The sequence below is a fragment of the Elephantulus edwardii genome, unplaced genomic scaffold, assembly GCF_000299155.1.
Source record: "Elephantulus edwardii isolate Elephantulus edwardi_28Jun2011 unplaced genomic scaffold, EleEdw1.0 scaffold00093, whole genome shotgun sequence".
Classification (NCBI taxonomy): Eukaryota; Metazoa; Chordata; class Mammalia; order Macroscelidea; family Macroscelididae; genus Elephantulus; species Elephantulus edwardii.
In genome coordinates, this window is record NW_006399843.1 from 8,905,650 (window position 1) to 8,916,288 (window position 10,639).

Genomic DNA, 10,639 nt, shown 5'->3' on the forward strand with positions numbered 1-10,639 from the left:
TGCCACTTACCAATCAGCCTACAGCATTGATTGGGCACCCACTGTGGGCAGCACAGCACACCGGGCACCACGAGGCAGGGGGCCAGGACCACAGTAACTAATTTTTTCTTTGAAACTAGGAAGGAGGGGTTGTCTGAAATGCTACTCAGTGATCTTTAGAGAGAGATATGTCCAGTAAATGTCTGCTTGATTCTTGTGTCAGAAAAAAGAAATTGTCTCAGCAGATGAATTTGTATACTTTCTTTGCTAGAGGGTGAGGTAGTGGGGAGTCATACATATAATTCAATCAATAACCCTCTTTTGCCTTCCAAAAACATAAACCCAAAACCGCCTCATTGATTCTGACTTGGAGTGACCCTCCAATGAGTTTCTGAGGCTCTAAGTCTTTGTTGTTGCTGTTGTTATGTGCTATTGAGTCGCCTGCGACGCATAGAGACCCTATGTGTACAACAGTCCTAAACCTTGCTTTGTCCTGTGCCAGTCTCACTGTCTCTGACACACTTACCACCATTACTCCAGTCACTAAATCAAACCACCTCATCGCTGTCCCTCTATCCTCCTAAGCATAACATCCCTCTCCAAGGACTGGTCCCTCCTTGCAACATGTCCAAAGTATGTCAGACGAAGGCTCAGAATCCTTGCCTCCAAGGAGCAGCCCAGTTTAACCCTCTCCAGGTTGAACCTGTTCGTTTTCTTAGCAGTCCATGGTACACGCAATACACTTCTCCAGCACCACAGCTCAAAGGCATCAATTCTTCTTCTATCCTCCCTAGTCATTGTCCAGTTCTCTGATGCATAGCAAGAAATTGCAAAGACCATGGCCTGTATCTGGAATACCTTAGTCTCCAGAGTGACACCATTGCTCTTCAGTACTCTGGAGAGGTCCCTAACAGCAGATTTTCCCATTGCAATATGTCTTTTAATTTCCTGGCTGCTGGTGCCAAGAGTATTGACTGTGGAGCCAAGCAAACTAAAGCTGTGAACAATCTCAAATCTTCATCATCCATCCTGATGCTGCCAATTGGCCCAGCACAAGTTCTTACCACTAAGCTGCCAGAGCTCAAAGTATAAGTCTTTAAGGAAGGAAACTGCCTTTCTTCCTTTCTTGGAGAAACTACTGGATTTGAACCATGGACCTTTTGGTTAACAGCTCAACATGTAACAGACTATAGCAAAAGAAAACCTACAGTAAATCTCCCTAAATGATCTGAGAATTACTCCTGCTTCTCGTCTTTTCGATTGTCACTGTCATCTTTCTGTTTTGATGTGCAAGCCACTTCAAATCCTTTTCTGGTCATAGGAAAGGCACTAAACTTAACACAATTTTAAAGTGCTATTTAGTTTGGTGAGATGAAAGGCACCTATCAGCTACTCAAAGAGTCTGACTGGGAGCAAAAGCCAAGATTTAAAGCTGGGAGGCTACACTTACAAGTAACCCACTGATTGGATGGGTGAGGCAGAGCATATTCAAATCATTTTCTCTATCTGGATCTCAATTTCCTCATCTGAAAAAATGAGATTAGACTAGTTCTGAAAGTTGGCCAAATGGAAAAGGTATAAAGCAAATGAGCAAAGAACACATTAGTAGACATTCAGAGACAGCTGACAGGGTGAAATTGATTGTGTAAAGAGGTAAGCTCTCTGGAACTTTGAACCAGGAGTGTAAATAAGAAATAGGTGTCTATGTATCCATGACATGTGAGGAGAGAAGGAAGAGAAGGTTGTTCACGTTGCAGCAAACGGCAAGAATGGGAACACATTGTTCCTCTGTCTCTTTCCTGGTGAAGAAGTGGAGTCCTCGATTCTGTTTCTCCACCTAAAGAGCCGAGTTGGTCAGGTGACTTTTTCAGGCAATGGGACACGAGAAGTTAATGATGCAGAGCCTTGAAACATCTTTGTGCCTCAAGTATTAAATCCTTCAATTCTGACTCATAGTGAGACTCTAGAGGACAGAATAGATCTACCTCATAGAGTTTCCAAGGCTGCCATTTTTAGGGAATCCTATTTTCTCACATGGAGTGGTGTGTAGGTTTGAACCACTGCACTAGCCTTGCAGTTACTAGTCGACCCCTTAACCACTGCTCCTTGATAGGGAATTAGAAACAGTGAATCCCATCTGGGGAGCCTGCACCTGGAAAGAAGGCAGTTGAGGCCTTCTCTCCATTTGCAAAACTGGATGACTTCACACACCCTTCATCCTCAGCCTGCCCCCCCCCCCAAAAAAAAAACCCCTCCATTTTTCTTTCATGACTCCAATAGGGACGGCAAGCAGATATTCCCATTCTTGGCAACACACACCTGCTGAAGGGAGAGAGAGGATTAGTGTTGGTAGACCAGATAGGGGAACAGGACGCCCGATAATTAACCCATCCTCCTACACGCGCTGGCTTCCAACAAAAGAAGCCGTACAAATCGACCGGACAAAATTATCGGAGCTAATCTCCCAGCCCCTCCCAGACGCTGTCCCTCTCTAGGCCAGCACCTGGCAGGGACTGTTAAGCCATCACATTTCTGCCCCCACCGCAAGCCCCAGCCCTGTTCCCACTCTCCTTTTCTCTTTCTCAAGTTGTTACTGCACAGGCATCACATAAGGAATCAAACAGGGACAGGTCCTATTGTTCAGCAAAGAGGCAAGAAAAAAAAATAATCAAAAAAAGCAGGGGACTTAAAAAAGACCAGAATTATTTCTCAAATAGAATGGGAAAATCTAACATGCCTTATCACTACTGAGAACAAGCACTGTGCAGACACCCGGGCCTCTGACTGGCATGCCGGTTGTTTTGAATAGATGCATGACATTGTCAAAGAACCTGCCATTGTGTTGCTGAAAGGCACTTGCAACATTGCATAAAAATCAGGCGTTCGTGTCACCCTCAGACTAGTCAAAGCTGCTGGGGTGGTTTTTTTTTTTTTTTCTTTCTCTCTTCCCTTTTGAAAGAAGAAAGAAGGAAAATTAGAAATGTCCCCAGAATAAGACCTTCAAAGCCAGATAAACGTTATTTCTGAAAGACATCGGAAACTGGGCATCCAAGCAAAGCTGGCAGCTAAAGAGTTTTTCTGTGCGGAAGAGACGCCGTGGAGCCGTGGGAAGGTAAGAGGCTGACGTCGGGCTGGAGTCAAGGCTTTTCTCGTAGACTGAATTCTTCAGGCTCCAGTGCTCGCTGATCTCTCTAGACTTAGGTGACCCTCTACACCCCACCCCCCTTTCTTGGTCATCTCCATTGTAACTGTTATGCGATTTACATGTATTGTATATGTACTGTTCTCCCTTTCGTTTCTTCTCTTCCTCAGGAAACAAATGAAGTTTCACATTCTTGAAATTCTAAAGGGATCTAATTCATCTGAAGGGATGACAGTTTGTGCCAACTCACCCTGGAGTCACACAAGGGTGGTCCACAGAAGACAGGAGTCTCCAGGACAGTGTAGGGTCCACTCTGCTGCAAAATGAGTCAGTTCCCTGCACTGCCTCCAACAATCAATACTGCCAGTGGAGGAGAAGAGGGGTTGATTGATCTTCCTGTGAAATTAAGAAGTTCTCTTTCACAGGGGAGAGGTGCTGGAATTTGGGGAAATCACCAACCAGCATGACTGGCGTGCTTTGTCTAGATTGGTTTGAGAGTCTATTTTTCCAGTCTTACATAGGAAGCTCTAGGGGTGTAGTTCATAGATAGTTTCACTGCTAACCCTAAGGGCACGTCTTTCTGGGAGTTTGAAACCACCAGTTGCTCTATGGGAGAAAGATGGGCAATCTCCTCCCATGTGGTTTATAGCCTCCTGAAAATCTGCTGGACAGTCAGCTCCAACTTGACAGCAATGAGAGAGAGCTAGAGTCTTACCTAAAAAGAAGGTGATGTTCAAGAGTTTCTAGGGAAGCTAAAAGACTTGTAAATGCAGCATAGAAACATTCAAGACCAAAATCAAAACTTGTCACCTGTACTCGATTCTGACTCAGAAGGATCTGATTTGTGACAGTGTGAAGCTAGCTGCATGTCTATGGTTCCCAGGAGCTATAATCTTTTCCTTTTTGTAATAAGCCCTGTGGAGCTTCTGGGTGGACTTAAACTTCCAACCTTTCAATTAATGCTGTTGCACATTGCTATCAAATAGGAATGGATTCATAGCAGTTCCTGCTCAGAGGCTATATATTTACAGGAGATTGATCTTCTTTCTCTCAGTCTTTCTCCTGAGAATCAACTAGTGGATTCAAACCTCCTGCCTTTGGGTTTGGTTAATAGTCAAGCTCAAATCATTCACATACATCTTAAACAAACAAACAAAACCCAAAAAGAACTACTGCTGAGAACAGACTCTGATTCATGATGACTTTCCATCAGGGTGCCAATGTTGTGAATCTTCACAAGAGGATATTGCCCATTTTCCCACCAAGGGTCAATTAGTGGACTTGAGCTACCAACCTTTTGGCTAGCAGCCAGATATATTATGCACTGTGCAACCAGGGTGCTTCATACAAAGTTTCTACTGTGTACTAATTGATTATTACCCTTACAGTTTCATAGATACAATCTCAAAGAAGATGCACCCTTAAGAAAATCATATAATTTAACTCAAATATCGATTTGACTTCCTGTGTGCCCTTGGGGACGAGGACAGTCTGGGAAGCTAGTTCTGGGTGGGCGGTCTGGCTGACGTGTACTCCCTAATTGCTAGCTTTGATTAGGTCAGCCGCTTCTAAATTTCTAGCTTTTAACAAAAATGACCCTTAGTCTGTGACTGCCGTCCTCAGAGAAAAGAAGTTTCTTCAGCCCCTGGGGGCTGGTCCTTCAGTGTGCAGTCTCCTTCTCATCAGGGGGCTTGTGTAGATGGAAGCTCTGCAGGCCAGAGGGCAGAAGTTAGCCCTCCTCCCTTCTGCGGCATCGTCTTGGGTTGGCCACTTAACTGCTTTGAGTCTGATCTTCCTCACAGGTAAAATTTACTTTATTTTATTTATTTATTAATGCCCCTCTTGTTCCAGAACGGATTTCAGGTGGCTTATCTGTAAAATGAGGGGATTAGACTAGATGATCCCTGTTAAGGTATCCTCCCAGCTCTAGGATGCTCTGAGAGCCCTGCTTTGCCACTTGACTTTGTAAAGTCTGCAGTTCAATTCCAAGTTCGAGGGATGCCAGCTGCCCCTCGAGTGTGAGTGATTCACAGTCACGGAGGGATGGTAGGATTGATTTGAAAGATGTGTGCTTTGTGTTAAGGTAACACTTTGTATTTGGAGTTTCACATCAGCAAACCAAATTATGGGTATTAATACATTTCATATTCATACCTCTTCAAGAGCAGAGTTTATGTATTAGAGATTTCAAAGTCAAGCCCTATAAATAATAATTCTCTTTTAAATACTCAGCAAAATAACACAGCCCTTTGCCAAACCTCAGTCCTCTGGGGTCCGTCACTGACCTCCTGATGGTGCCTGTCAACCACAGGCAGCAGGAACTTTGAGTCTGGAGAGTCAATTTGAGACACTTCATTCTAAAGAGACACTGACAAACAGGAGTTTGTCCTGACGAATGTAATTGGAGGCAGGTGTCTGAATACACAGGCAGTTTCTGAGTTATGAACAAGATTAATTTCTAAGTGTGCCTTTAAGGATTTGTAGATGTCAAACGGGTGCATTTAGTTCTTAGCCTACCTCAATACAAGAAGGAATACTGGTGGTGTGTTGAGCAAAAAGTTCAAAGTTAACTGAAAGGTAGGCAGTTCAAAATTGTCAGAAGTTCTTTGATAGACATATGCGACAGTCTGCTTCTGTGAAGATTCTTGTTGTGTTGTTGCTGATTGCCGTCGAGTCGAGCACGACTCTTAGCAACCCTATGAGCAAAAGGCTTCAAGGCTTTCTATAACTATTGACATTTATCAGTTTATATGGTTTCCAGAGGCATGTTGTTTAGGAAGTGGCCTTGGAAATCCCAGAGGACCATCCTAACCTGTCCGGCAGGGCTTCAGTGAGTCACAATCAACTCTACAACAGAGCCTTCATGCAAGATGGGCTGGAAATCCCTCTAGTGATTTAAAAACTGCACATGCAGCAAGTGAAGGTGATTGTGATAAAGAATTTGTTACCAGTGATAAGAAGCTGTGCTGCAATTCCAAAGACGCATGGTTCAAATCCATCAGTTTCTCCTTTGGAGAATGGGTAATCACCTTCCTTCTGATTTACGGTCTCCAAAAGCCTGCTGGCAGGTCAGCAATAGGTCTATTCCCACTCTGACACACAGTAAGGACAGGGGGTGGTTCAACATTTCAAGGTGAAGGTTAGTGTTTGTTAACGTTTCAGATTCACATAATATGAAAGGACAAGTGAGCTCTGGTGGCCTAGTGGTAAGAAACCGCCATGCAATGCCAAAGGTACATGGTTTGGACCTACCATTTGCTTCATGGGAGCACAATGAGCATTCTCCTCCCCTGCAACTTACCGCTTCTGAAAACCCGCTAGCGTGGAAGCTATGGGTAGGTTCTGACTCAATGAAACACAACAACAACTAAGGACAAGTAGGGGTTCCCATTAATTCCTTGTTTGTGAACCAGGGATTAACTATTTTGCTTTATGATGGACAATAAGTGAAGCTGGAGATATTCAGCTCAAAGGAAAACAAAAGAAGGCATTACATTTCCAGAGCTGCTATTGTGAAGCAGAGTCAATGAGAGCCACTGTGGAACCATTGGAACTGCATCAAGAGGCTGAGTTAGCACCTGTCACAGGTGCTGTGGAAGGAAAGCCTTATTTAGTCCAGTTTAGCAAATATTTATTGAACATCTACAGGGGATGAGTACTGTCATGAACTAGGTCCAGTGGTAGATCGAAAAGAGAGTAGCTACTAAAAATTGGAATTCTGTGGTTACAAAGAAAAGAAGCCATTTGGGGAGGTAGGCAAAAGTATGACATTTATCATAAAGGTAAAGGGATAACTTTTATATTTAAAGATTTTTAGAATCTTTAATTTAAAGATTCTTTAAAGATTAAATTTAAAGAATTCAAAGATTTAAGAATATTTAGGTAAAGGAAATGGGAAAGATTCGGTATGAAAAACAATGTATATGAACTTTGTAAATAAACCAGTATAAAATAAAAAATAAATAAATTTAAAAACACAACTGAAAAAGATGTAAGAATATTACTGAGCAAATGAAGTGAGACCCTCAGATGTCAGCAGGATATGTAGCCTTGTTCTCTGTGTGGTTCTTCCTCCTTCTCTTCCCCTTTTCTCTATCTCTGTCTCTATCTCCATTTCACAAGTGCCAACATCTCTTCTTTTCTCATACTCATAGTTGAATATATTCTAAATAGAGCTTCCTGAAAAGAAATTGACTTAATTTCTAATCATACTGGTGTTACGTAACTCATGAAATCTTACAAACAACCGGGGGGGGGGGAGTTTTGCCCTCTCCTCAATAATGTCTAAAGATGACTGAAGAAAAATGGATGGTTTTGAGTTGTGATGTTGGGCAAGAGTATTAAATATCCTATGAGCTGCCAAGAGATCAAATAGGTCTGTCTTGGAGAAAGACACTAAGGTGCTCCTTGGAGTCAAGGATGGTGAACATCTGTCTCAGTCAGATACTTTGGGCATGTTGTAAGGAGGGGGTCACCCTTGGAGAAGGACACCATACTGAGAAAGGTAGAGGGTCAGTATAAGAGAAGAAGACTTTCAATGAGATTGATAGACACTGTGACTCTACCAATGAACTCAAACACATCAGAGAAGATGAGGATTAGAACCATTGTCAATAGGGTTGCTATGAGTCATAGTTGACTCAACAATGCATAACAACTTCAGCACCATCCTCACATTTTTGTCATGTTCAAGACCATTTTTTGTAGTCATTGCATCAATCCATCTATTCAGGTCTCTCTTCTTCACGGAACTCTCATTTTTCCAAGTATGATGTCTTTTTCCAAGGACTGGCTCCTTCTGATAACATGTCCAACATATATGAGAAGAAGCTACATCATTCTTGCCTTTAAGAAACAACCTGGTTTCATTTCCACTAAGATAGATCATTTTGTCTTTTTTGTAGTCCGTGGGTTATTCAGTGCACTTTACCAACACTGCAATTCAAAGACACAAATTTTTATTCAGTCTTCTTTATTCATTTTTATGTTCTATGAAGGGACAGTAATGGGTTTCCACTTCAATCAGTTGCCATTGTAACTTGCTACCCATAGCATGATCCCAGGGGGGCACTGACGTAACCTGTATATAGGTAGAGTTCTGGTGGCCTAGTGGTAAGAAGCTGCATTGCAATCCTGAAGGTGTGCAATTCAAATCCACTGCGGGAGAAGGATGAGGAATCTCCTCCTGTGTGATTTACTGCCTCTGAGAAGCTTTTGGAGGGTCAGCTATGAGTCGGCTCTGTATGCTCAAAAAGAGCATTAACTCACTCAGTCAGTGTGTGGAGCTGAATCTAACTCCTAGTAGTCTTCCAAGCATCCCTCTATAAGGTTTTCAAGGTTACAAATCTTAACATACAGAGACTGCCCACTTTTCTCTCATAAGGCTGAGGTTTATATAGGGGCAATTGCCAAAAGTTGTGAACATTCATAAACTAAGCAAAGGATTCTTGTTAAAAAGGTAGAGCCCCTGGTTTCAAAGAAATTATAATCTATAGAGCTCTTATAGGGTCGCTATGAATTGCAGGTGACTTGACAGCACATAACAAAAACAACACTTTTTACTCTTTTGTTTTGGTTTTTAGTTTATTTGGAAAAGTCAAAAGATTACAATCCAGATTAATAATAGAGTACAATCAAGACAGCTCCCAAAATGTGCATGCAGGAACCTTAGCCCCACACCTTGTGGTTCCAGGGCATTGTTCCCAAATTCTTAGTCCTGTCAATATTGGCTTCCCCCTTCCTCCACCCCCAAAATCCCTTCTCACATCAATTCTCCAGTTTGGCCATGGCTGCTGCTGCCATCCTAAAACATGGCCTGCATTTTCCTGCCTCCCCTTCACTGGGAAGTGAAAGATCTCTGTCCTTTTCTCTGGCTGGGAGGATGCCTTTCTCTTCTGGTGAGAGAAGATCTTCACAACATTATTTTTAATTTATAGTCTTTTTCTATAACTTAAATAATAACCCACCCTCTGGATATATACTGAAAATCTTCAAATCATTTTTTCCTTTAAATTTTATGCATGGCATTTTTATAACATAAGTTTTAAATTTTTTTAAAATATATTTATCAATCTTTTTACACTATGTCAAGGAAAACGAAGTGTTTTTCTGTAAATGGCCAGATAAATATTTTCATCTTTACAAACCATAGAGTTTCTATTAACTCATAACTCACTGCAACTACGCAGTTCTACACTTATAATATGAAGGTAGCTATAGACAAAGCATACACAAATATATGTGAATGTGATTCAGTAAAAATTTATAGAAATAGGTAGCAGACTAAACTGGCAGTAGTGCCAATATTTTCTGATTATTTTTATCCATTTAAGAATGTTCTATCTACCCTGACATCATAAAAAAATGTTCTATATTCTTTTCTAAACACTATAGTTTTTTTAAAAAAAATTGTGGTATTTGGGAAAGATGGGTGCTCTACTTCCATGAAATCCACAGCCTTAGAAACCCAATGGAAGTCAGCTATAAGTTGGTTCTAGTTTGACAGCAGGGATAGAAACTATTTGGAAATTATTTTTGTAACTGCTAAAACCAGTTTCCCACAGTTGATCCTGACTAAAGACAAGTCCAAAAGTGTCATAATAGGACTGTACTCTACAGAATGACTTAGTATATAATGGGTTGGACTGTTAACTGAAAGGTCAATGGTTCAAATCTATAAGCCTACTCTGAGGGGGAAAAAAATAGGCAGACTCCTTTAATAGACATTCAGAACCTCTGAAAGCCAACGGAGGTTTCCTATAAGTCAGAATTTACTCAACAGTTTTGTGTTTGGGGTTTTGATTTTTTTTTTCCAAAGTTGGAGCAGAATAAAGCCTAGTGTTTTAGAACTAGATCACTAGACTTTTCTTCTGAAGTGTGAACTACCAACTTTTCAGTCTCTAATCATGATAGTCATTTGAACTCAAACCACCAACCCCCTTTGATTAGTCTCTAAACACGATAGTCAGTTGCATACAAGTGCTCTTTATTTATTCACCTAATAAATATTTAATGAGTGCCTAATATATGCCAACAAAATATATATAGATATCTTCAGTAATAAATTTGGCATTCTCTTGTGTCACCTTGTTTATTTCTAACTCAATAACACCACATTTTACTGCTTTACTATAATTTTATAAAGTTGGGTTTTTTAACCTTTCTTTTTTTAATCAAGAGGGCAGATCTCCTTTCCTTTTTTGTTTTCTTTTAATTATCTTGAGCTCTTTAATATTTCTTTTTCAATATGGATTTCAAAATGAGCTTGTCAAGTTCTATGAAAATTCTTGTAAAGATTTTGATTGGGACTGCATTAAATATTTATAAATTGGTTAGGGGAAAACTGACATGTTTACAACATTGAATTTTCTTTATTAGGAGCACGGGAAATGTCTTCATTTGTCTAGGCCTCCTATGATGACCATGTTGTTGTTGTTGTTATGTGCCGTCGAATCGTTTCCGACTCATAGCGACCCTATGCACAACAGCCCTAAACCCTGCTCTATCCTGCGCCAACCG